The 26,349-nt window shown below is 40.8% G+C and overlaps 1 protein-coding gene and 1 pseudogene across 2 annotated transcripts in view; one reads left to right on the top strand and one right to left on the bottom strand.

Annotated features, from left to right (window-relative positions):
• Positions 1 to 26,349, bottom strand: part of POU2F1 (POU class 2 homeobox 1) — a 173,218-nt gene that overhangs the window by 117,369 nt on the left and 29,500 nt on the right. The gene's annotated exons all lie outside the window — the stretch shown is intronic.
• On the top strand, positions 7,310 to 7,651 carry LOC132026286 (large ribosomal subunit protein eL33-like; annotated as a pseudogene).

The raw sequence follows: 26,349 nt of genomic DNA on the forward strand, positions 1-26,349 counted from the left end.
ATGCAAAAAATGTAAAACTCATTCTTAGCCTGAGGGCCATTTTATGCCATCCCTGTGTTATTTTTAACAATATTTACAGAAAAAAAATTATGAATGTCTATAAAAATATTTCTCTCTTGATATTTCTTTAATTTTTTTTTCTCCATTCCCAGTTTCAAGCCTTCCACAGTAACTTTCTAAAGTCCTATTTCAGGGCGCCTGGGTGGCTCAGTGGATTAAGCCGCTGCCTTCAGCTCAGGTCATGATCTCAGGGTCCTGGGATTGAGTCCCGAATCCGGCTCTCTGCTCGGCGGGGAACCTGCTTCCCTCTCTCTCTCTCTCTCTCTGCCTGCCTCTCTCTACTGTGATCTCTCTCTGTCAAATAAATAAAAATAAAATCTTTAAAAAAAATAATAATAATAAAGTCCAATTTCATCAGATTCCTTCCCTCCTCGCACATCCCTCTCCCCAGGGGACAGCTTGCCAGTCCCTTGGAGGTTTTTAAATCAAAATCTACCCATGGCAGGGGTGGGGGGGTGGGGGGGTGGGGGGGAGAGTCACTCATTGCAATTTTTTATAAATCCTACTTCCTTGAACTCCTGTAGAGCTCCAAATCTTTTCATGCTCAATCTTTCAATAAATATAGATTTGGCCAATCTTATCATGCCCCGTCTCTTTCAGCCATCATTTAAGTCTGGTTCTATACAGTGAGAGCCCTGTGAAATTGTGGCAATCAGGCTGCATTCTTGAGAAGGCAGGTTTTAGTCACAAATACACTTAATGTTTAAAATCTCGCCTGTAACTGTTCAGATGGCATCTCAAGAAAAAAGATGATCTACTGCTTTAAAATGCTCTGTCTCCACTTCCCTGGTTAAGTAGCCTTTTCTATTTTTTAATTATTTAACTTTATTATTTTTCCAGTTACTATTATTATTGTTATCATTACGAAGGCAATGTTTCATAATATGTTAAAAACTTGCATCTCTTTAAATTTAAAGCCACAAAGTCCTAAAATGTTACTTTAATAACTGAAACATTATAAGTACACATCAAAGTATAATATTTGAAATAAAATCAATACTAATTTGGAAAGGTACAATCATAAACTGGAAAGTGTCAAGAAATCATCAATTTCGTAAGTGTCTCTCTATGTGGAAAGTGTGTAAATGTGCAATCCCTGGTGCAGGGGATCTCTCAGATTAGCATAAATATTCAGGCATTCGTGAAAAGCCATGTGCTAGGGCAGAATTGTGTTTGTGAAAGGTGATGGGCAGGAGATGAAGCATTCAGTAAAGAATGAGATTCCGCTCTCCACCTCTCCCCATTCATAAATAACAAGTGTTTAAATGCACCTATATTGAAACGGTTCCCAGTGAATTCAGCATAACAGTAACAGCAAAAATGCCACAGTTCAGCAATCTGTGTTTGACTGTGAAGTGATTTCTCCTAAAGACAGATGCCACCCCAAGGAACAAAAGCAGAAAAACAATCCATCCTATGACCAGAGGCAACAGCAAGAAAAGATTAGAACTGCAAGTCTCTCTCCCTCTGGCCTCTGAGGCTCCCTGGCTCCATCTTTAGAGCGTCCTGCACAGACAACAGAAATGGTAATTTCCTACACAGCACAAAGCAAGAAGCTCTTTGCCTTTTATTCTGCTGTCAACTACATAAACCAAAGGATTTCTTGCAAACTACTGTACCCCCTCCCCCAAAACAAAAAACCAAGGGATACAGTTCCTGAAAAGCAACATTCAGGGTCCACTGAAGGTCAAAACATTTCCTCAAGTAGTTAACACGTTTAATTTTTGTTTTGTTTTGTTTTACTTCAAGTGCTCTAGCTAGGTTTTAGTATTTAAAAAAAAAAAAAATCCTCAGTACCAAGAAAAGGGAGAAGGGCTATTGTACTATATATTTTTATTTGAATGCATGTGGAAAAAGAAACAAATACTAAAAATTTCCTCATAGAATTTTCAAATTTCAAATAAAATGGCACTACAGCTCCCACAAATTCCTACAAAGGAATTATTTCTTTAATTTTTTTTTACTCCACTGAATGACTTCTATAATCCTAAAAAGGCAACACCCTTACCGTATGTTGTCACAAGCAGCCCACCATTAGTTCAACATCAAATAAAACACAGTCAGAAGCTCTAACCTTGCTCTTCCCTAGATGGCAATTTTTAATTCAAAAATACAAAAAAAGGGAATATCATTCTTTCTTTCCCCATCGACATTCTCTCTCTCCCAAATCTTTTGGACAGCCCCCAAACCCTACCACACAGCACTTACTATCCAATTTCTTTGAAGAATAAAAATAAATCAAACCATATTCTAAAATTTTAATCATCTGATACACCATCTTCGCAGTGAATTAAGGCCATTCCTAAAGACTTGCTAACCTGATCATGTTTTTCTCAATGATTAACAGTAGGTAAATATATAGAACCTCACACTTCTTGTAAAAGCAAATAACCTTTGCCAGCAACATTAAACAACTTGACCATAAGCAGGCTAAATTTCAAGTACGTAAAACATGAAATAATTTTCCGTGAAATTTTAAGTTTCTTCTACATAGGTTATCCCTTTTGTTATTTCCCATTTAAAGCTTTTTAAAAAATCATTTCTCAGCTCCATCCCAGTGAAAAGTACTGTGAAGACAACACACCCACAGTGAAGCCATCTACGTGACACCAGAGCAAACACCCAATAAGCAGGCGCAGACTGGCAGGAGTTTCTCATGAGGACAAGAACTGTTCTCAGCAATTAAATTTATTCCCATTTGTGTGTTTTGTTACATAGACAAAGAAAGCAAAAACTAACTCACCAACCTATAGGGAGCATAAATCAAAGTTATTATTTTAAAAATACAGGGTATTAAAAGGCCCAGAGCAGAAGAATAAAAGCAGGAAAATCTTTGGTTCCTTCCACCTGCCCTGGATTCTTGGGTTGCAGCTTCTCTATCAGCTAATTTTCTCTCAGTGTGGGGTTTTACTTGGTGTGCATTGCTCTCCACGGCCATTTCTACCCCTGTAGTTTTTTAAAGGAGATAAAGCAACTGTATAAGAATGCCTAACGACATCAAAGCCCGCAAGCTTCACTGGCTGTGTGTGGCATAGGAGGAAGAGGAGGAAGCCGTGAGGTAATGAGGATCTACTGTATTTACCTTATGTGCAGGGCATGTGGGCAACAATAGAAACCATGCAGGGGGCACGTTTGGTCAAAAAAGAACATGGCAGCCTAATGGGAGGCCTTTGTTCTTCAAAAGGGTCTCCTTTTCCCCTTTTGTGTTTCACCTAATTCATGGCATCTGAGCTGCTCTTGAACTTGACAGACAGAGAGAAAGAGTGGGAGAAGAGCGGGGGAGTCGAACACACAAAGGGAAGCGAAAGGGGGGACTTCAAAAGGAATTCATTTGTAAAAATTAGTTCTCTTGCCAGTTTTGATGAAGTTTGGGAACTTTAAAGGAGTTAGAGAATATCACTCAGGGTTGGAATAAATTTAATTTTCCCAGAGACTGTAACAAGAAATAACATAGATAAATAAGGAACAAAATGAATTATGTCCTTAGAACCTGTTACAATTTTTCTCTGCTACACCACAGCTCTTAAAATAACAGTAATAAAACTGTTGATTCTCAACAATTACAAGACAGCATTCTACAAGCAGAACCAGTAATTAAATAATTTTCCAGTTTAGGGGAATTTTACTTGAGTGGTAAACAGCACCAAAAACTCTGCAAAACCACCAGCGCCCCCTGCAGGATACACACAGATGAGCATTCTGCAACATTTCAAAGCCTAATATATAAAAAGAAAAAAAAAAGTCACATTAATCTTTGACACTTTGACACTTTTTTTGAGAGAGAGAGAAGGAGAGAGAGAGAGAGAGAGAACAAGAGCGGGGAGCAGCAGAGGGCGAGAAAGAAGCAGGCTCCCCGCTGAGCAGAGACCCAGACCCAGGTCTCCATTCCAGGGTGCCTGGATCATAACCCAAGCTGAAGGCAGACGCTTAACCAACTGAGCCACCCAGGTGCCCTGACACTTCCAATTTAAAGTCAAGAACTAAAAAAAATTAGGGGCACTTGGGTCGCTCAGTCGTTAAGCATCTGCTTTCAGCTCAGGTCATGTATGCCAGGGTCCTGGGATGGAGCCCCATATCAGGCTCCTTGCTCAGCGGGGAGTCTACTTCTCCTCTCCCACTGCCCCTGCTTGTGTTCCCTCTCAGAGACTGTGTCTCTGTCAAATAAATAAATAGAATCTTTAAAAAAAAAAAACTAAACTAAAAAGAATTTTAAAAATCAGTGAAAAACTTCAGATAGAGATAAAGCCCTAGGAACCTTTTGCCAATTTTAGGTATCCATGAATATAAATACAGGACTCAAAGATCCTTAGCTATGTTATGTATTAATACAAAAGGTTGCTTCAAAACAATAAAAGATCACAGCTTTAAAATTGATTTATTTTTGCAGTGCCTGGGTGGCTCTGTCAGTTAAGCCTCCGCCTTCGGCTCAGGTCATGATCCCAAAGTGCCAGCTGGGCAGGCTCCCTGCTCGGGGCGGAGTCTGCTTCTTCCTCTGCCCCTCACCCCACTTGTGCCCTCTCTCTCAAATAAATAAGTAAAAATAAACTATCTTTAGAAACAATTATTTCTTTATGGTCATATTTCAATTTCATCTTACAAAAAAATTACTACACAACATCATTACTCATTAAAGTACCTTCAGAAAGTACTGGATATTTCCAAATCCACCCTCAGAAGAAAATGTGGTACCAATAAGGAGATTTTTTAAAGACTTTCGAAAAACGAAGGCTCGCATAAACAGAGATAGCCTTGTCAAGGGAACTACTTTGCAGACGTAGCTTTCAACCGGACTTAAGGACGCGAGCGTGCACGTGTCAGTCATGTGTATTTGTTTAAAAGTTAAGACCCACCGTTCTGCGTGGACAAGCAGCTGTGTCAGATGCGGCTGTAACAGAGTAACTGTAGGTTTGGCTCCGACAGAAAGTGAAGTTTTAATCTCATTGTTCTGGACCAGATAACTCTGCAGGGGGAGGAGGGCTCATGTGCGCATGGTGGGGCGTTTTAGCAACATTCCGGCCTCCAACAACTAGTGCCATCAGCACCACCCCACAAGTTATGAGGCCCCCAAAAATGTCTCCGCACATTGTCAAATGCTCCCCAGAAGGCAAAATCATCCCTCACTGGAGAACCACTACCCTAGGCTAACTAAAACAACTACCGCATGCTAATTTTACTTCTGCTAATTTTACTGTCTCACACATTCAATTTTATAAAAGTAACAAATCTGTTAAGCACTCGAAATATTTATCAAATTCTTAATAACCTGCACACCACATTCTACAGTCACCAGTGAATAAGACGGCACCAGTAGGCACAGACTTTAAAAAAAAGAAAAAAAGACTCATCTGGTTACTAACATATCACCAGCTAACAATACGTTTCATGTGGTTTAACGGAAAGAACACTGAAGTTGTTAAGTGAACTAGGAACTGTAAACTATCCAAGTATAGATGTTGAACCCAATATATATCCAAAATGTATCCTGAATCCATCATTTCTCTGCAACTTTCACAACCTTCATTTCCGCCAACATCATGACTCATCCAAAGAGCCTTCTCAGTTTCTACTCAGCGTTTACTGTAGACCCTTCCAACCCCTTCTCATCCACCCGCCCACCCACCCATTCAACTACTATTCACTGAACGTCTGCTACATGCCAGGCATTCCATGCACTGAGAATACACTGGTGCACGAAATTTTCTTACAGAATACTTTACCTACGGAAACTTAAATTCTAATGTAACAGATGTGGGAAGGCAGTAGGAGGCAGAAAGAGCAGGCAGGGAACGATGGGCAGGAGTGGAGACTGGTGTTCCACAGCGTGGCCGGGGACAGACTCACCAGTTGTATGAAGACCTGAAGAAGGTCAGAAAGTGAAGCATGTGCATATGGGGAAAGTATCTCAGGCAAAGAGAAGAGCAAGTACAAAGACCCTGAGGTGGCAGCATGCCTCTGCCTTCTACTGTGCATGAAATGGGAAACGACTAGGAGATTTGGAGCAGAGAACTGTGCTCTTAACACTTTAAAGGAAACCACCAGGGCACTACCGTCAAGTATAGGCCTTGGGGCTGTAAGGGACCAGTTAATTTACATGACATTAGACCAGAGTGGGGTAGTGAAGATAAGAAATGGTCAGATTTTAAGATATATTATTAATCGCAAATTAATGTTTTTTAAAACATAAATGGGGTTGTGCTCAACTCAAAAGCCCTTCAGCTGCGACTTTCTTCCCACTGCACTTTATATAAAATGAAAAATCCTTAATATGACCTACACAGCTCTGTAAGATCTGGTCTCTGCCTAACTTTTCTAGCGTCATCTGAATTCTCAGTAACCAAAACACCTGGCCACACTGACCTTTCTTTCAGGTTCTCTACTACCCCAAATTCTTTTCCATGGGGCAGGGCTTCGCGCATACGGTTCTCTCAGCCTGAAAAGCACTTCTCACTCGTGGCCTGGCTCGCATGATCACCGCAGCGCTCACATTTCAATTCGCAGCTTGGAAAATTCACTTCCACGAAGAGACCTTCCCCAACGTGTCACTCTGAATTTGCTTTGCCCCCTTCCCCCATTATATTCTCCCCAAGTACCCCAAAGGACTCTTCCTTGATAGGGCCGCTCAACCTGGTTAGTAATTACAACACTGGTTTAATTATAATTCATGGTTAATGTGTGTCTCTCAAGACTGTGGGATATCAGGAGCGGAGACTATGTCTGTGTCACTTACCATCACAACCGCAAGGTGTGACACAACGTCTCATACCTAGCAAGTACAAAAAATAATTTTTGAACAAACGATAATGCTTTCATCACAGCTCTGCCAGACATAATCTAGTCTCTTAAGTTCTCAGGGCCTCAACATACTTTTCCCCCTTTTTAATCTTATGACTATAAGAAAGTCCTAGAAAACAGAGTAAATGAGACAAACAGGACACCAGAAAAGTTTTAGGAACAGTTTTCCTGAAGCAGTCAGGGAGTGGGAGAGAGAAATGAGGGAGGGCCTTGATTGTTGGGTTATTAACTTCAGACTTCATTCAGTGGCCAAAGGAAGGGGTACTGAAGGCTTTTTGAGCTTTACAATGCTACAAGCAGAACAGCGTATTTGGAAAATTAAGCTCTTTGTAATGTATAACTAACTGAAGAAGAATCCGAATGCAAAAATTTAATTAGAATCCAAACGCAACAAGTACTTCTGCTCTTTCTGCCATCTTGGAGCCTGTGGAGGCCTACTGGGAACAGGGCTTCTAAAATGACAATTATTTCTGAAAGGCTATGGTCCAAGGCCATTTCTGCTGGTGGTAAGTGGGGTCTCCAGAACAAGAGAGAACACACAGCTCTTCCTAAAATTTACGGTGTTCACGCTCGAGATGAAACTGAACTCTACCTAGGCAAGAGATGAGCTTATATGTACAAAGCAAAGCACGACACGGTACCTGTTGGTGGCAAACTGAACAAAACCAGAATAATCTGGGGAAAAGTAACTCATGCTCATGGAAACAGGGGCGCGGTCCCTGCCGAATTCCAAAGCAATCTCCCTCCTAAAGCCATTGGCCACAGAGTCCATGTGATGCTACAACCCTCAAGGATTTAAACTTACTAGAAAGTAAAAAAAGGTGTAGATTTGTTCTCTTATATTTTTGTTAAAACAAAACAAGTGCAACAATGACTTCTGACAGTGGGGTAGCCCCCAAAGAAATGCCAGTCATATAAAAAAAATTTTTTTAATTAGAATCCAACAGGTAAATAGGGCCTCAACTACTTTTAAAAGGTAATTGAATATAAGAACGCAAATATATACTTTCTTACACAATAATTAATGAAGATATTCAGCATTATTTAATGACCAAATTAAGCTTATGTTTGTTTTCATTATATTTTATACAGAAAACAAAAAGGAGCCAACAACGAAAAACACTTGGATTTTCCTGTTCATTCATCACCTACGATGTAACCAGATTAATCTTCCAAAGCATGGCTCATACCATATTACTCAGAAAACTTCAGTGGCTCCCCACCGTCTACTGAATTAAGTCCTGATATTTAAGACTCTCTACCAACTGACCCCAACTTACTAGCTTTTACTTCCCTATATTCTAGCCAAACTGAACTACTTTTGCTCCAACACAGCCAGCTTCTTCTGTCTCTACTAGACCTTGGTTCATACTGTTCCATCTTTCTAAACACAATTCCACCCTCCGTGCCAAGTTCACCTGTCAAAATCCTACCTTCCTATTTCAGGGCCCAGGTCACACGCTACCTCCCTCAGTCTCACTCCAAACCCCCGCGGGTACAAAACAACTTCTTCTACAGACACTCACAGCCCCAGTGCTTTGTAACTTACTCCATGCTTATGTTGAATGACTTTCTCTCTCCTTATACGTTTGATCTTCCTGATTAAATCATCAAAAATCTCTAGTCCTTTTTGTGAAAGGAAGATGGGTACTTACGTACACCAAATTAACAACTGTATTTACAGTTTGTAAACTGTTCTAATAGCCTATTCCTTTGGAGGGCAGGAACTGTTTATGATTCATGTTTTGTTTCTTGCAATTCTTTGAACAAAGTGTCTGTTTAAAAACCTTTGTGTAATAAGACTAAAAAAAAAATTTTTTTAAAGATTTTATTTATTTATTTGACAGAGAGAAATCACAAGTAGATAGAGAAGCAGGCAGAGAGAGAGAGAGGGAAGCAGGCTCCCTGCTGAGCAGAGAGCCTGATGCGGGACTCGATCCCAGGACCCTGAGATCATGACCTGAGCCGAAGGCAGCGGCTTAACCACTGAGCCACCCAGGTGCCCAAGACTAAAAAATTTTAAGTTGAAAATAAATACACCCCTTCTCACTCCAGTCTTGTTCACGGAGTCGCATTTAAAGAAAGAACAGAGGTGCCTGGGAGGCTCAGTCAGTTAAGCATCCAACTCTTGATTTCAGCTCAGGTCATGATCTTAGGGTCATGAAATCGAGCTCTGTGCTGGGCTCCATGCTCAGCTTGGGATTCTCTCTCTCTCCCTCTTCCTCTGGCCCTCCCCCACTCCCTCTCTAAACACACACACACACACACACACACACACAATTATTAAGCACCTGCACTGTATTTAGCTACTGTGCTAAGAGGCAGTACAGACTATTAATAAGAACTATAAAATACCACCCCTGTCCTAAGAAGCTTATCACTATATTGCTAGGAACATAAGACAATTTCCACAGCAATCAGAAAAGTAATAAAAATGTTATCAAACAATTAAATTCTAAACTATGAATTTCAAAAGAGCTGGCATAGATAACAAGTGCCATGGAAGTGTGGAACAGAGCGACCACAGCTGGCTAGCCGGGACGAAGAATGTTTCTGAAACGCACAGCTAGACAGGCAAGAAGAGGCAAGATTATCCAAAACAATGTGTTCCCTCAGGTTGCTCCAACAGTCATATCCTCCTACATCTTGGTTTAAAAAATAATGACCTATAAATGTACATGCTCACTGGCCCCATTCACTTTACACAGAAGTCCTCTACTAGCCCTCAGATGTAAAATCCAGAAATCTGAAAACACAGCATTTTCCAAAATACCAAAAAAATCATTTTCTACATTTTCCTCAGGAAAAAAGGGAAATCTCAAAGATGACCATTTAGGAAGCCAAATTAAATTTTAAAAACAAACTAAATAAATCTTTATGGCCCCAGCCTGACTCAGTCTAATAATTACCACCTTAAGCATCAGTAACTGAACAAATTTTAGATGGGATATAGTTGACTTGAAGTCAATGTTCAACTGTTTGAGATTAGAAGAGTCACTTTTAACTCATTCAATGAGAAAAAGCAGAGGGTGTGGTGGTTTGAAGTTGAGACCCGTGGGCCAGCTGGCCTGGGTTCATAATCCCAACTAATCAGGCCTCCTCTGTGCCTCAGTTTACTCATCTCTAAAAGGAGAACAAAAAACAGCTCACTCCTAGTATGGTTATGAGACAAATGAACAAATGCATCGAAGCATCAGTAACATGTATAGTAATCTAGCACAGAGCGAGCAACCAAAAGACCGATTATTATTATTCAAAGGAATGAAGGACACTAACTCAGTCAGGATGACCTAGGCACTAACACACTGTAACAGCACCCCCCCCCCACCGCTTACCCACGGAGGATAGGTTCCACCACCTCCACCGGATGCTGAAACCTCAAATAATACAGAATCCCGACATACACGGTTTTCTCTTTACATACATACATACCTAACTATGATAAAGTTTCATTTAAAAATTATGTACAGTAACAGATTAACAATAACTAATAATGAAACAGAACAACTGTAACAACAGGTCGCAATCAAACTTGTAGGAATGGACTCTCTCCAGTATCTCACTGTACCGCACTCGCACATCGCACTGATGATGTGGGGAGAAATACCCACGGGATGGGACCCTCTGGAGTAGGGGGTGGCACAGGCGCTGCGGGAGAGCATCAGGCCACTCCTGCCCCTCTGCCCAGTCGGAATGTCGATGTGCACATCGACGCGCCTCCGGAGCGCGGCTGACCACGCGGGGCTGCAACCACGCAAAGCCAAACCACACACACAGGGGGTGACGGTAGTAAACAGAAAGTACCAGCTTCAAAAGTAAAAACGAGGCATTTCTACTGTGTCGGGGCCCAGGGGAGGCTGCCCCAAAATGGGCCCCTTTGGCATAAAGATTATTTCGAGTTAAAAGTAGTAAGAACCCAGCAGACGCAGGCAAGGCCCTCTGCCTCCCCCAACAGCCTTGATTTACACTGGGAAGTAGAGCCTGCAAGGGCACTGAAGTATTAAGGAGGAACTGCATCATCTGCATGATAGAACAATCTTGTTTCCATTCACCTTTCTGCTGAGTCTTCTCCCTTTCCTGTGCTCAGGCCCCTCCCTTTTCCCTTAGCTCCTAGAAGCTTCCTGTTGCTGGTCTTCAGAATTTCATGTCTTGTGGATTCCCTGTGCGTACGCACATCCATTAAATTTAATTTTCTCCTTTACTTTGTCTCATGTCGACTTGATTCTAAGTCCAGTTGGAAGGACCCAGAGGGAGGTCTTCCTCCCCGACACATATGAAATTCACATTATATGAAATTCACATTAAAGGAAATGCAGAAGCTGTGTACACATAGAAACTCAATGTATGACAGAGCTGACATTGCATAAAAGCAGAGGAAAGGGAAAAATTTTTCAACCAATCACACTGGAAGAACTGTAAGTCCATGAAAATGTCCTGACCTCATACCATACACAAAAATAAATTCCAAGTTGATTTATGACCAAAAAGTAAAAAAATAAACTTTATAACTTCAAGTAAATACAAGGCATAAAAAGTATAAACCATGAAAGAAAAGGCTGTAGATCCAACAGTATTAAAATTAAAAACTTGTTACTCAAGGTCCATTTAAGAAATGCGAAGACGGGGGCAGTCAGTTACACTTCTGACTCGTTTTCTACTCAGGTCATGATCTCGGGGTCCTGGACTGAGCCCCACTTCTGGCTCTGCACAGAGTCTGCTTGGCCTTCTCCCTCTCTCTCTCTCTCAAATAATTAAATAAAATCTTTAAAAAGAAATGCAAAGACAAACCACAAACTGGGAAAGGATGTTATAACACATAATACCAACAAAGGATTGGAATCCAAAAAATTGCTATGAATCAATGAAAGAAAAAACAGTCCAATTAAAAATGGGTAAGATATATTAACTGTCAATTCACAGAAGAGACACAATGACCAATAAGCATATGAAAAGGTGCTTATCTCATTAATAAGAAAGGAAATACAAACTAAACCCGCTATGAGACACCATTTCACAGCCACTGGGGCTGGCAAAAACGAAAACTCCTCAGCAAAGATGTGGGAGCAGCGGGAACCACGCCACTGCTAGGGCTGCAAACTGATCCAGTCACTGGGTAATACTTAACCAAGCTAACAGCAGGCATCCCCTACAACACACAACAATCTCCCTTCCGGCTTACGTGTGTACGTACACATGTGCACATGCATACTTTCTCACCCGTGCATGTGCACGCACATACACACACACACACACACACACACACCCCTTAACAAAACTCTTGCAGCACATGTACCCAAGGACACGCACAGCAGCACTGCGTGTAAGCGCCAAGACCTGAGAACATCAGAAATGGGCATTAATAAAAGAATGTGCCAGTTCCTAGCCTCAGCCTCCAGGCCAGGCACACTTCCTCTTGCTTTCCTATAACCCCGCTCAACTGCCTGGAGAGCAACACTGGGCCAGCCTTCCGTAGGATAAAACATGTGAAGCAGAAACCACCTCGTCCTGACCCGCCCAAACTGGAGCCAACTCCAGCACCTGGCCGGACGCCGGGAGCAAGCCCAGCCCTGATGCGCGAGTCACGTGGCTGACCACAGTCTCATGAGCCATGAACCAGTGGTTGCTATTTTAAGTCAGTTACGTCTGGGGGCTTGTCACGAAGTGACAGATAACAGATAACACAAATGGATTAAAGCAATACATATTAATGTGAATAAACTGGACAAATAATACTACATGTAAAAAACTGCAGAAAAATCTATGTTATCATACATACATATGTTTTAAAAGCATTGTGTAGAGTTGTTTGACATACGCATGAAGAATGATGGTTATCTGCAGATTTGGAGAAAGGAAATGCCACTGGGGAGAGGCACCCAGGGGCTTCAAGCTTCCCAGAGAGACCCTCCCTAAAATCTCAAACCTCCCCATACATCCTGTTCCATATTCCCTTCTCGGCTTTATTTTTCTACTAAGCACTTACCATCAGTTAATTCCATAAAAGCAAAGATTTGTACTGTGTTTGTAGCTCCCAGAATAATGACTGGAGCCTTCTAATTTAAGGCTTCCAGGTAATGATAATCTCCACCCCCGACAGAGAATTGCAGCCTTGAACAGTTAGTGCCATGGCCGCAGCTAAGGACAGGAGCGGGCAACCTACAGGCTACAGCCAAATCTGCCCTCTTACCTGTTTCATGTGGTCCGCAGGCTAAGAAGAGTCTTTACAGAAGAACATTTCAATTGATTTGATAACAGAGGACACTAATTTTGAACCCCAATTAAGTGAAATGTTACCCGCCCCCCCCCCAATAATTCTATTATCCTCATTAACAGACCTGAATCAAAGATGCCTGGGCGGCTCAGGTCATGATCCCAGGATCCTGGGATGGAGTCCCATGTCCTGCTCCCTGCTCAGCGGGGATCCTGCTTCTTCCTCTGCCTGCTGCCCCCCCTGCTTGTGCTGATAGTTAAATAAATAAAATCTTTTTTAAAAAATAGACATATCACAAAAATTTTTACTCAATTATTGTATTTTGAATTTCAGTAACTAGAAATACATGGAAAATGTTTTTTTCTCTTATTATAGAAGTATCTCCATTTAAAAAAAGTATCTATATCATATTCTTGAAATGCCTCAAAGCTTAAAATATTTACCATCTGGCCCTTTACAGAAAAGGTTTGCCAGCCTCTAATTAAGAGCAACAGCCATGGTGAATGCTGTGGAAATTTAGGCAGGTTCTTAAACTCCCCATGCTTTAGTTTCCTTATCTGTTATCTATCTAAAAGAGTTGTTAGAAATAATAATAGAAGTAAAATATATAGAACAAACCAGACCACTAGGAAAGGCTCAATAAATACAGGATATTATTATTAGTGATGAAAAAACAAAAACAAAACAAACAAAGAAAACACAATTATACAGTGATTTGCAACGTACGGTAAGTGCTATGAAGGAAATAAAGGACAGAGATAGGTAACAGCCAGGATACCAAAAAATGCCTAAGGATCACATTCAGAAAAGGAAGAAATACGAAAGAAATATAATGGGGAGGAGTTGCTGATTCTTGTCCCTAAAGTCACGGCCCTCAAGAGATGGAGACATACCCAAGCCATGAGAAATAGCAAAAAATGAGGTACATTTGAGGCACCTAAGTAGCTCAGTTGGTCAAGCGTCTGCTTTTGGCTCAGGTCATGATCCCCAAATTCCAGGATCAAGCCCTGCACTGGGCTCCTGGCTTAATGGGGAGTCTGCTTCTCCCTCTAACCCTCTCTACTCTCATGCTTGCTCGCTCTCTCTCTCTCTCTCTCTCAAAAAAGAAAATAAAATCTTTTTCAAAATGAGGTGCATTCCCTCTGTGGTCACTTCTGGAGTTAACAACACACCTGGAGGCAGCAGAGCCTACTGATTAAGAATGGAGCATGAGAATCTACGTGCCTGTGTTCAAATCTCAGGTCCAGTATTTATAGCTTAGCTCTGAAACCTTGGGCAAGGTATTTAACCTAAATTTCAGGACTTCTCTTCTGTAAAACGATGGTTAAAAACACCATCTGCATCCCAAGACTCCTGTGCGTAGAGAGGGTAACACAGCTCGGCCCAGTGAGCAACGCACGAGGGTATCATTAGGACCAGTCGCCAGAGTCTCGTCTCAACGGATCCCTTAGTATTTCCTAGAAAGCCAATCATTTGTAGTCTGCATTTTCCAATTTCTCCAATACTCTTCTGCCTCAGACAGTCCTTAATAAAGCTTTTGTTTTATTTCTCAGCCAATTTCTTCAGATTTGTAGCTACTATATATATATTCTTAGCCCTATATATTTCTAACATTTCCAACTAAAAATCGATATTGGGGCTCAAAAAAGATATTTTTCTAGGGGAAAGAGTTATAGTAACTGACATTGGACCAAACTGCCATCTACTTCTCATCATTTGGACACAGGTGTATATAATGTTACTGTAGTGCTCTTCCTCGTTTTTATTTTCCATAGAACAAATAAAATATTGCCAATGCCTCAAAAGAGGTTGTTTTTAAGTTATCTTTCTCATGCGCATATGAGCATTTGCTGGTTTTTCTGTTTAAATCAAAGAAAAAGTAGTGCCAGTGTCAGATTTTAAAGTGAGAGACCATTTGATGCCCAAAATGAGACATGATCCCCAGCACTACCTATTCCTGTACAAAACAATAAATGGCTCCCTGCAGGATACAGTCTCCAGCTCACCTACCCAACTTAATAACAATCTTATCACCAGAAGTACCCTGAGCACTAGATAGCATCAGGAAGTGGCTCTGTTATAAATTTAGGAACAAAATTAAAGGTCCTAGGGAGACATTTTCCACAAGCACATCCAGACAGTGAAAAGGCACTGCCACATTCAAACAGGATTTTACTGCTTTATAAGTATCTCTCTCCCTGAAGCGACTCAAAATTATGACTGCCTCAAAATAAAGATTTGTGTAGCTGTAACCAGTGTACCCAGACCCTAATACATCAATAGATACGCACTGAGGTGCTTCGGAGCAGGAAAGTCATTGTACTGCTGTATCCCAAAGAGTTTGTCCAATACCATCACCAAAAGGGGTGGGGGTGGGGGGAGACACATCTCTCCCTTTATCCACAGGCAGCTCATCAAAAGACCATCACTTTTTTTTTTTTTAAACTCCCCTGTTAGCCTAAGTAAGATAATGTGGTATAAAAACCACTGAGCTGGACGTCCAAGATGTGAATTCTAGTCTCGCTATTACTTGTCAGATGACCGATCTCTAACAAGTCACTTAAGTTCAGTTGTTTCCTGCTTAGGAACTCAAAGTTACTTGGTGTGAACATGCTCACCAACTCTTCAGCTAGAACTCCTGTTATTTCCAACATTTATTCTCCTGTCTCAACAACAACAAATCACTACCATTTCTCTATCACTTCAGGAGCCTATCAATTTCAACGCACAGGAAATTTATCATGGACAGATAAGTTAAAAAAGGGGGCAGGGGTGGCCCAAGTGACTGGAATAGCCAGGAGACCAGACAACCCACCCTCAAGCAGCGTCTTCAAGGCCCTATTCCTCCGTCTCCGTCTCCCTCTCTCCCTCCCTCCCACTCAACTTGTCTCTCTTCTTACTCCGACCTCACTCTTGGGCGCCCTGCGGTACCAGCTGACTGCAGCCGCCCATGCCCTTCGTGGGCCCGGGTTTAGGCTCAGCAAGGACAGTTCCTCCCATTCTGCTCCAGCAACAACAGAAGCTGCCTTCACTTGAGAAGCTGCTGCCCGGTCACTCGATCACTCGCCTGGGGGAACACAACATAAATGGCAGAGCGGAGTCGGCGCCACACAACGGGCAGGAGCTGGGAGCAGGAAGGAGTGAGACGCTTCACACCAAACAGATGTTCTTTACACCTTCTCCTACCCAAGGTAAATCCCTCCACTGAGGCCCCGCGGCCATTTCGCTCCCCCATCAGCTACATCCCCAGCCCACTATCTTCTTCCAAAACGTCATGAGCCTTTAAACCTTCCCTTCCATTCCTGCCCACCACTCACACTCCCCATCTATGGGAGAAATCACCGTCTTCTCCTAATCTCCCGAATCCAGTCAGTCACAGATTCTCCAAGGCTCCACCTCCTCAGCTTCTTCTTCAGTCTTCTTCCCCCCCAGCTGCTCGCACCCCCCTCCCTGCGTGCAGGTCTCCCTCCCACCGCTCCCGACCAGGTGTTGAGACTGTCTCCGACCCATCGCCCACCTCCGGTCTCCACCACCCCAAAATCCATGTTCCATACTGTCACCTGTATCCCTCCAAAGTTCAAGTCCAATCTTATTCTTCCTTCTTTATATTTTGGGTTTTTTCTTTTTTTAAAATACTTTTTAAAAAAAATATTTTATTTATTTATTTGTTTGACAGAGAGAGATCACAAGTAGGCAGAGAGGCAGGCAGAGAAAGAGAGGAAGAAGCAGACTCCCCTCCGAGCAGAGAGCCCGATGCGGGACTCGATCCCAGGACCCTGAGATCATGACCTGAGCAGAAGGCAGCGGCTTTACCCACTGAGCCACCCAGGCGCCCTTTAAAATACTTTTTAATGTCTCCTTGTTTCTGGTAGTATAAAAACGATCTTATTTTTTATCATCTTCACCTTATAGTTTAATCATGCCAATTACTGCAATTTCCAAAACTTAATCACTTATTTCTTACCAGTCTTTTTGCTCACCTTGCTCTGTAGATCGAAATTTGCCTGGGCTACTCTGCGGCTTCAAGGGATTCCCTTAACTCTAAACCCCTTGGGAGAACAAGACTCAGCTAAGGTGTCTCCACTTTTATGAAACCTCTCCCGAGGTACCTGCTAGGACTTCTTTCCTTGTGCCCTCACAACACCCAGTACAGTTCTCGCTCACAGCACCTATAACGATCTATCGCACTCACCTATTTGCAGGTAAAAGTAATTCTCAAAAGCAAACAGGCCTTAGCATCATCCGAAAAGCTCTAAAGCACAGATGCCTGAACCTACGCCACACCAGACACACCAAAGCAGAGTTCAGGCCCAGGCCTGTGCACTACAAAAAAGCTTCAGGGCAGTTAACATTACCTAACCTATCTCTCCAGGCAAAAACCACTTACAGGTGATAATCTACTTGAGGAAAACAATTCCTATTAAATATATCCAGTCCTTCAAACTGTTCCTGACAGTAGGGAAACAATAAACGTTATGGAATGTTACAGAATGTAAATCTTATACATCGCTGTGAATTACAGTTACCAAAAATCACCCAATGGAAGAAAATTACCATAACATACCATCTTCAGGCATTCCAACTAAATAAAAATTTTTATACACTGGGTGAGGGGGATGAGAAAAAAGATAGATGAGAAAACTACCTGAACCATGTTTTCCTCTGATAATCAAAAACAGAACATTGTCCTGTATGCTCAGTTGCTGAAGCCAAGGACCAATGTTTCTAACTTCAGCTTCAAGGTCCTCTATGATCAGGAGTACTTGTTGTTTTTAAACGATGAATAAAACTAATACTGTCTGCATTAGCTTTCTATGCAGCGGGAATCAAGATACGGAACACAGCTCTACTATGAATTATAATTAAATACTCAGAGAAACAACCACTCCCTATGTCAAATCCAATTTAATAAATATTTCCTGCCTACCTTCAGGGCCAAACACTAGTTTCGGTATATTAATAAGGAGAACAAGAGGTTCAGCGGCTGTCCTCAGGGAGCTGAGATTCAGGAACACAGCAGCTAAAGAATGTTATGGTGCTCAAATTTTCACTAGCCAGAAGTGAGACTACTAAATGTTTTATCTGTATTCCATTATAACCTTTAAGTAAGATCAATATTCTTATCTTATACAATGTTTTTAAAAGAACACTAAGGCATTTTCCTAGTTTGAAATGGATTATCCAAATTTTTCCTCTTGAAAAAAAAAGTTGCCGTATTTTTTTTCTAGAATCATAAAAGAAGGGAGCAAATAGGTAAAAAATGAAGTGATACAGAAAAGACATTAAAATTTCCTTCAGCCAGTATTTTCTATTCTTTTCCACACTGAGACAAACAAACCTAGCATCAAGTTAAAAAGGAAAAAAAAATCTAAGAGGAACTTTATTTTTTAAAATAAAAAAATCTTTGGGGTGCCTGGGTGGCTCAGTCGTTAAGCATCTGCCTTCGGCTCAGATCATGATCCCAGGGTCCTGGGATCAAGCCCGCATGGGGCTCCCTGCTCAGAGGGGGGTCTGCTTCTCCCTCTCCCACTTCCCTGCTTGTGCTTCCTCTCTCACTATGTCTCTCTCTGTCAAATAATAAATAAAATCTTTTTAAAAATTTTAAATAAAATTTAAAAATCCTTAATATAAAGGCACCTGGGTGACTCAGTCAGTTAAGTTGATTTTGGCTCAGGTCATGATCTCAGGGCCCTGGATGGAGCCCTACATCTGGCTTCCCTCTCAGCGCAGAGTCGGCTCGCCCCCTCCCTCTGCTCACACTCCTGCCCTTGTGCTGGCTCTCAATCATGCACGCACGCGTTCTCCCTCTCTCTAAAATAAATAAAATACTTTAAAAAAGAAAAAAACCCTTAATATAGTTCCAAGTTTCACTCTGGGAAAAAAACGAACTAGAAAAATAAAGGATGAAACATGTTAGTGGGGGGAAAAAATGACACCTTATTGTATAAGAGAGTTAGTAAATTCTGAGAGGCTATAAAATGATAACTTATTGTACCAGGGAGTAAATTCTCAGAGGCTACAAAGTCTCAGGCTGATGAGAAATAAAAGCATAATTCAAACCATTAAAAGTGAGTACTACAGGCTTCCCTTCTGAAGTGAAACTCTTGGCCTCATAAGTGATGATCAAGTTTGTCCGAGTTTCAGACATATTTCATTAGCAAACTCATCATAACGGGCTCTTTGGGCTAGTCCACTTAAAAATATGCATTGTAATGAACTGTACTGCAATAAAACAAGGCCATTTCTTAAAAACCCGAAGGCCAATTAGATTATGTAAATTTGAATTAAATATATACATAAATCAGTCAATACCCAAGGCTCCTGGCAAAATGCCAGCCAGCAGTCTTTGGCATAAGAAACATTAGAAATGCCATCCTAGAGGGATATGTGCCTTTTTTCTCTAGTGCCAAAACACATCAGACTGAAAGCTATAACCTAGTCACCCTGTAGACGCTGCTATGAGCAAGGAAACCACCCAATGCAGCTACACTCAGAGGACTGTCCACCTTTTCTATTGGCCAGAAATACTACTCATTTGGGCACTTGTGGCTCAGTTATGAACATCCTTGCGTTCGGAGTTTGCAAAAAAAGTAAAAAACCAAATCTAATAAAAGCTGTAACTTAAGAAAGAGAAATTAAGGAGTCAATCCCATTTACAATTGCATCCAAAACCATAAGGTACCTAGGAATAAACCTAACCAAAGAGGCAAAGAATCTGTACTCAGAAAACTATAAAGTACTCATATAAGAAACTGAGGAAGACACAAAGAAATGAAAAAGTGTTCCATGCTCCAGGATTGGAAGAACAAATATTGTGAAAATGTCTATGCTACCTAAAGCAATTTACACATTTAATGCAATCCCTATCAAAATCCCATCCATTTTTTCAAAGAAATGGAACAAAAAATCCTAAAATTTATATGGAACCAGAAAAGACCTCAAAGCCAGAGGAATATTGAAAAAGAAAGCCAAAGTTGGTGGCATCACAATTCCGGACTTCAAGCTCTATTACAAAGCTGTCATCATCAAGACAGTATGGTTCTGGCACAAAAACAGATGCATAGATCAACAGACACATGGAACAGAATAGAGAGCCCAAAAACAGACCCTCAACTTTATGGTCAACTAATCTTTGACAAAGAAGGAAAGAATGGCCAATGGAAAAAAGGCAGCCTCTTCAACAAATGGTGTTGGGAAAATTGGACAGTCACATGCAGAAAAATGAAACTGGACCATTTCCTTACACCACACATGAAAACAGACTCAAAATGGATGAAGGACCTCAATGTGAGACAGGAATCCATCAAAATCCTTGAGGAGAACACAGGCAGCAACCTCTTTGACCTCAGCCACAGCAACTTCTTCCTAGAAACACTGCCAAAGGCAAGGAAAGTAAGGGCAAAAATGAACTACTGGGATTTCATCAAGATCAAAAGCTTTTGCACAGCAAAGGAAACTGTCAACAAAACCAAAAGACAACTTGACAGAATGGGAGAAGATATTTGCAAACGACATATCAGATAAAGGGTTAGTATCCAAAACCTATAAAGAGCTTAGCAAACTCAACACCCAAAGAACAAATAATCCAATCAAGAAATGGGCAGAGGACATGAACAGACACTTCTACAAAGAAGATATCCAGATGGCCAACAGACACATGAAAAATGCTCCACAACACTCGGCATCAGGGAAATACAAATCAAAACCACAATGAGATACCACCTCACACCAGTCAGAGTGGCTAAAATTAACAAGTGAGGAAATGACAGATGCTGACGAGGATGCGGAAAAAAGGGGAACCCTCCTATACTGTGGGTGGGAATGCAAGCTGGTGTAGCCACTCTGGAAAACAGCATGGAGGTTCCTCAAAAAGTTGAAAATAGAGCTACCCTTTGACCCAGCAATCCCACTACTGGGTATTTACCCTAAAGATACAAATGTAGTGTTCCGAAGGGGCACGTGCACCTGAATGTTTATAGCAGCAATGTCCACAATAGCCAAACTATGGAAAGAACCTAGATGCCCATCAACAGATGAATCGATAAAGAAGATGTGGTATATATATACAATGGAATACTATGCAGCCATCAAAAGAAATGAAATCTTGCCATTTGCAACGACATAGATGGAACTAGAGGGTATTATGCTTAGCCAAATAAGTCAATCGGAGAAAGACAACTATCATATGATCTCCCTGATATGAGGAAGTGGAGATGCAACGTGGGGAGTTGGGGGGTAGGAAAAGAATAATGAAATAAGATGGGATCGGGAGGGAGTCAAACAATAAAGAGATTCTTTTTTTTTTTTAATATTTTATTCATTTATTTGACAGACAGAGGTCACAAGTAGGCAGAGAGACAGGCAGAGAGAGAGGAGGAAGCAGCTCCCCACTGAGCAGGGAGCCTGATGCAGGGCTGGATCCCAGGACGCTGGGATCATGACCTGAGCCAAAGGTAGAGAGTTTAACCCACTGAGCCACCCAGGCACCCCCCGTAAGAGACTCTTAATCTAACAAAACAAACTGAGGGTTGCTGGGGGAGAGGGGTCGGGAGCGGGTGGTGGGGTTATGGACCTTGGTGAGGGTATGTGCTATGGTGAGTGCTGTGAAGTGTGTAAACCTGGCGATGCACAGACCTGTACCCCTGGGGCTAATAATACATTATACGTTGATAAAAAAAAAAAAAAAATTTTTTAAAGCTGCAACTTAACTACACAATTACACAGAATACAGATAATTATCTGGTTAGTGCTCTCAAATTATCAACAGTGGAATTTATTATGGTGCTAGCTCCCCTTCACGGTGAGAAAAAACTAACACTGGAAACAGATCTGGGGATCTCAGGTCCCCCTACAAAATTTCATTATTAGCCATTCCTGCATGGGCTTCTTCAATATGGAAAACTATACAGGAATTAAATTTGGATAGCACTTTGGAAAAGCGCACTTGAATTCCTCAAGTCTTTCAGGGAAGATTTGGTGGGGACTGCTGTTTTGCGGGTATATTCTATGAAGAAACTGCAAACATCTGTGCTTCTCCTCATTTGCAAAGACATAACACATGAAACCTGAACTACTGGTTCTAAATATAGACTCTCTGGAGATCTGTTCAGATAATCCTAATAGCAAACAGGATGGCCTTTATTTGTAGAAGCATCCAGAGGGATCTTGTTATGACATAAAAAGATAAGAAAACACATTTAAAAAATGGAGAAAATTGCCAACCCTTAGAAAAGAAATACATCTGACTTAAATAATCAGTGTATCCAGAAGAAACAGGAAAAGTTTAATATTATCTTATGTCATATCTATTCTCCCATCCTTGTCTCTGAATGACAAAATACAGAAAATCATTTTACACTATACATCATGAAGCCTGTCACACCATATATTCAGTGATGACAAAAATGGTAGGGTGTCTTCACTCACTCTGCAAAGCCTATTATGTCAAGCAGGAAACATCCTATGGTCAGGACACAAGCTCAGGCTGTCAAATCAGGGGAACTTTTAAAAGGTATGACCTTTTAATGGAAAAATGTTATTTTCCTAGTACCTGATATGGAGAAAACATGAAAGAAAATCAAAATTAGGGGCGCTTGGGTGGCTCAGTAGGTTAAGCCTCTGCCTTCGGCTCAGGACATGATCCCAGAGTCCTGGAGGCCCACATCGGACTCTCTGCTCAGCAGGGAGCCTGCTTCCTCCTCTCTCTCTCTCTCTGCCTGCCTCTCTGCCTACTTGTGATCTCTGTCTATCAAATAAATAAATAAGATCTTAAAAAAAATCAAATTAAAATTTCCCACTAATATTAGTTAAAACTCTCTCTCTAAACTCTTTTCTCTCCATACTCAGGAAAATACTGATAAATATTGGCTCTAATTTTCTGAGGGACAAATGAATCCAAGATTAGTTTTAAAGCTAAAAACCTCGTAGTCTGCTCATGAGATTTTCTTAAAATAGGTCGCTCTTTCATACACACATCAATCTATTACCTGAAACTGTTGAGTTGGTTATACATCTTTACTGATCTCCTAAGGGACACAGTTCTGAAGCTACTACAATAACAATTATTTTTACAGAATCTTAGCAAAATAAAGTCTTTGTATGTGTACCATTTTTAATCTAATCTAAACATAAGTAGGAAAGGTAACAAAATTTGAAGAAATAAAATAACTTACAATAAAAGTAGACAGGGTGTTATTAAGATATATTTTTAAAATAACACCAGAAAACTGAAGCACATAATATATTCCAGGCACTTAGATTTCCTCTGTTTATGAGGTTACAAGAAACCATGTTTTAGAGTCTGTCTGATCCACTCTGTTGACTTAAATAATGGGGGGGGGGGGGCTTCCAGAGTCCACTAAAGGTACAGTTATGCCCAAAGCTCATAGAAAACCAACAGACTGTACTACTACCTTTGTTGCTTGTGTACATCAATGTTTAGCCCCAAAGTCGTATTCTTTTGGGGGGAGGCTGACAATGAACTAATTCTCTCAAACAGAAGATTACATTTTTTCCCCTGATGTTCCTGTGGTGACATCATCAAATACAAAAGTACTATTAAGCATCATTTTCCATTTTTACTAAAATTTAAACACCATAATTTAAATTCTGATAAAACCTATAAACAAGAACAACAAAAAGAAAACAACGGTATTTCCCAAACCATGATTATTGCCTTCTTTCTACCCGACCCAGGTGAACATTCCCCAAAACTATCAGCATAATTCAAACACTCTGAACTAGTAAAGATGAGTGTCCATCCACATCTTCATCTCAAATCCTTTTCCCTTCTTTGATTTTTGGAAAGAAAATGCCAGAACAGATCGCCCAGAATGACAGTTAAGGTCAAAATACTGCTATGCTAGGAAATATACCAAAAAGAAGACACATACAACAATCTGATCATACAAATAATGTTCCTTGTCACTAAAGCCTTTGCATTATTTTATGCAAACAAAATTAATATGTCAATTACAAAAGTAAACACATCCCCATTAATAAAATGAGTATCTTCATCTAACAGCGAGCAAGGGGCAGAGATAATAGAAAGCATTTTTGCAAACTCTGCATTCATTCTCATCACAGTGCTCACTGAACACACAAGGCCTCTTTGCACCAGAGGGGATGAGTATTTTCCACTTAAATAACTGTTCCTTTAGTTAGGAGTTCCTTTACTTATGATACTATAGTTAGGAGTATCTTCCACTGAAATAACTGTTCACACCTATAGCCAGATCCTGAACCCCCCTCCCCACCACCGAGCTCTTCTTTCTCTAACACCTTAAACTCTAGCAATGCAACCCCACTCCTCTTGGATCTGTCACTCCCTCAGTCCCACTACAGATCTACTAGCCCCCAACTCAACAAGTTAGTTAGGCAAACCTCCTGCCCTCCTGTTTCCTGAGACCATTAATTGGCTCCTTTCTTCAGTTCCATATCAATTCCACGGAGACCATAAGGTCCATTAATGGCTTTCTTATCGCTATTTTCCACTCCCTTGCTTCCTTGTCATTCTGCTGTACATCCCAACAAAGCTCCTAGGCCTGTCAGATTCCATCTGTCTTCTCCACTCATACACTTTGGGCTTCCAAGCACTGCTAGCAAAATTAAAAACAGAAGGCACAGCCCTACAGGCCGGTCCTCACAATCCTGAAGGTGTCCCCATGAACTTCTCTTTAGAACCCAGATTTCAATGGGTGGAGGAAGGACTTAAAGGTGTAGAGCAGATGAAGGGAGTTGATGAGTTTACATTATGTTCGAAGCAGCTTGGAGAAAAGGAAAGAGATGGAAAAGGCTGGTTACGCAAGGGAGCCAAAACAAAGTGGGATCCCGCTGAGGTTTAAAAGGGTTGGTAACTGGAGCAAGTTTGGAGGCAAGAAGAAGATAAAGATGTCCAGGATTCCTCCCAAAGTGGAAAAAAATGGACAGGATCCATTGCTTCACATTTTATGAAAATAATATACTTGATTCAGTAATACAAGTTAATTAAAAAGGGTTTATTTCCAGTGCAACCCATGGTTTAACGTCTTGCATAGTAAAAGCCCAATCTCTGAAATCAGACAGCTGACTTTGACTTCCAGCTCTACAGCTTCCTACCTATGTTATTTCCTAGACAAGTTATCACATCTTTCTGTGCCTCAGTTTCCTCATCCGTAAAATGGGGATATAATTATAATACCTATGTATTTATAAAATGAAAGGTGTTAATACACAGAACATACCTGGAATGGTGACCAGCACATAATAAGCACTATATGGAATGTTAGCTATTCTTCTGGCTAAAAACTTAAAATGCTAGTTAGATGTTCTCATTTTCGGTCCACAATACAGTAGACTTCCCTGACCCCTATATTCCCAACCTAATTTCTATTAGCCTTCTGGATCCACATCTCCCCTGGCTCTTCCTCTCCCTCCTCCCTGTAAAACACCTGCGTTAAGTGAGTCTCTTCTACTTGCAAGCTTGGGTTTATATTCTCACAATATTTATCACAAGGTATTATAATTTTCACTGATTCATCTGTCTTCCCCCTCCCCCAAACTGAATTGTGAGTTCTTCCAGGATGGAAGCCATCTTTTCTAATTTAAGCTCAGGGGGTTTAAGAATAAGTGATGTATGTAAATCAGTAGAAAACTGTACTAGATGGGTAACAATGAATGTCAAAATAAATGAATAAATCAGCTATTCTAGTCTAGAGGATTGTTTTATGCAAGGCAGCAAACAAGTTCATCTACTAACTTAATGTCTATCATTTATAAAATGTGCTACAGTCAAACTCTTAAGTTAAAACATATAACCACCCCAAGTCCTTGAAGAGCACTGTGCTGCAAAGAATCACCACACACAAATCTCTGCAATGCTTCTAAATTCAGAATATACAAGCACATTACTCAAACAGCTTAAACACGTATTACTCAAACAACTAAGTCTTTCCAAAATAAATCTGATAATGGTTTAAAAGAAGTAAAACTGTTATATACATTGTAAAGTAAAACATACAACTCCCAACCACACAACTTTTCATAAATATTAGTTCATTCTATTACCAGAAATTGATACTTCACCCTCACTGGTGATCAGAAACTGACTAGTGTCCATTGTCTTCTCTCTCTACATAAAGCTTGAAAAACCTCTAGAGGCAGCAAAATTCAAACAATTCAAAACATGAACAGTTTGATTGTGTGCTGTAATCATCATACCTGCACTTTTTGTTTAAGCTAACTTTTTAAGCACACCTTTTCAACATATATATGTAAAAAAAAGTATCGAAGCCAAGCTCCTTTTTTTT

Source organism: Mustela nigripes, chromosome 10 (assembly GCF_022355385.1).
Source record: "Mustela nigripes isolate SB6536 chromosome 10, MUSNIG.SB6536, whole genome shotgun sequence".
Taxonomy (NCBI): Eukaryota; Metazoa; Chordata; class Mammalia; order Carnivora; family Mustelidae; genus Mustela; species Mustela nigripes.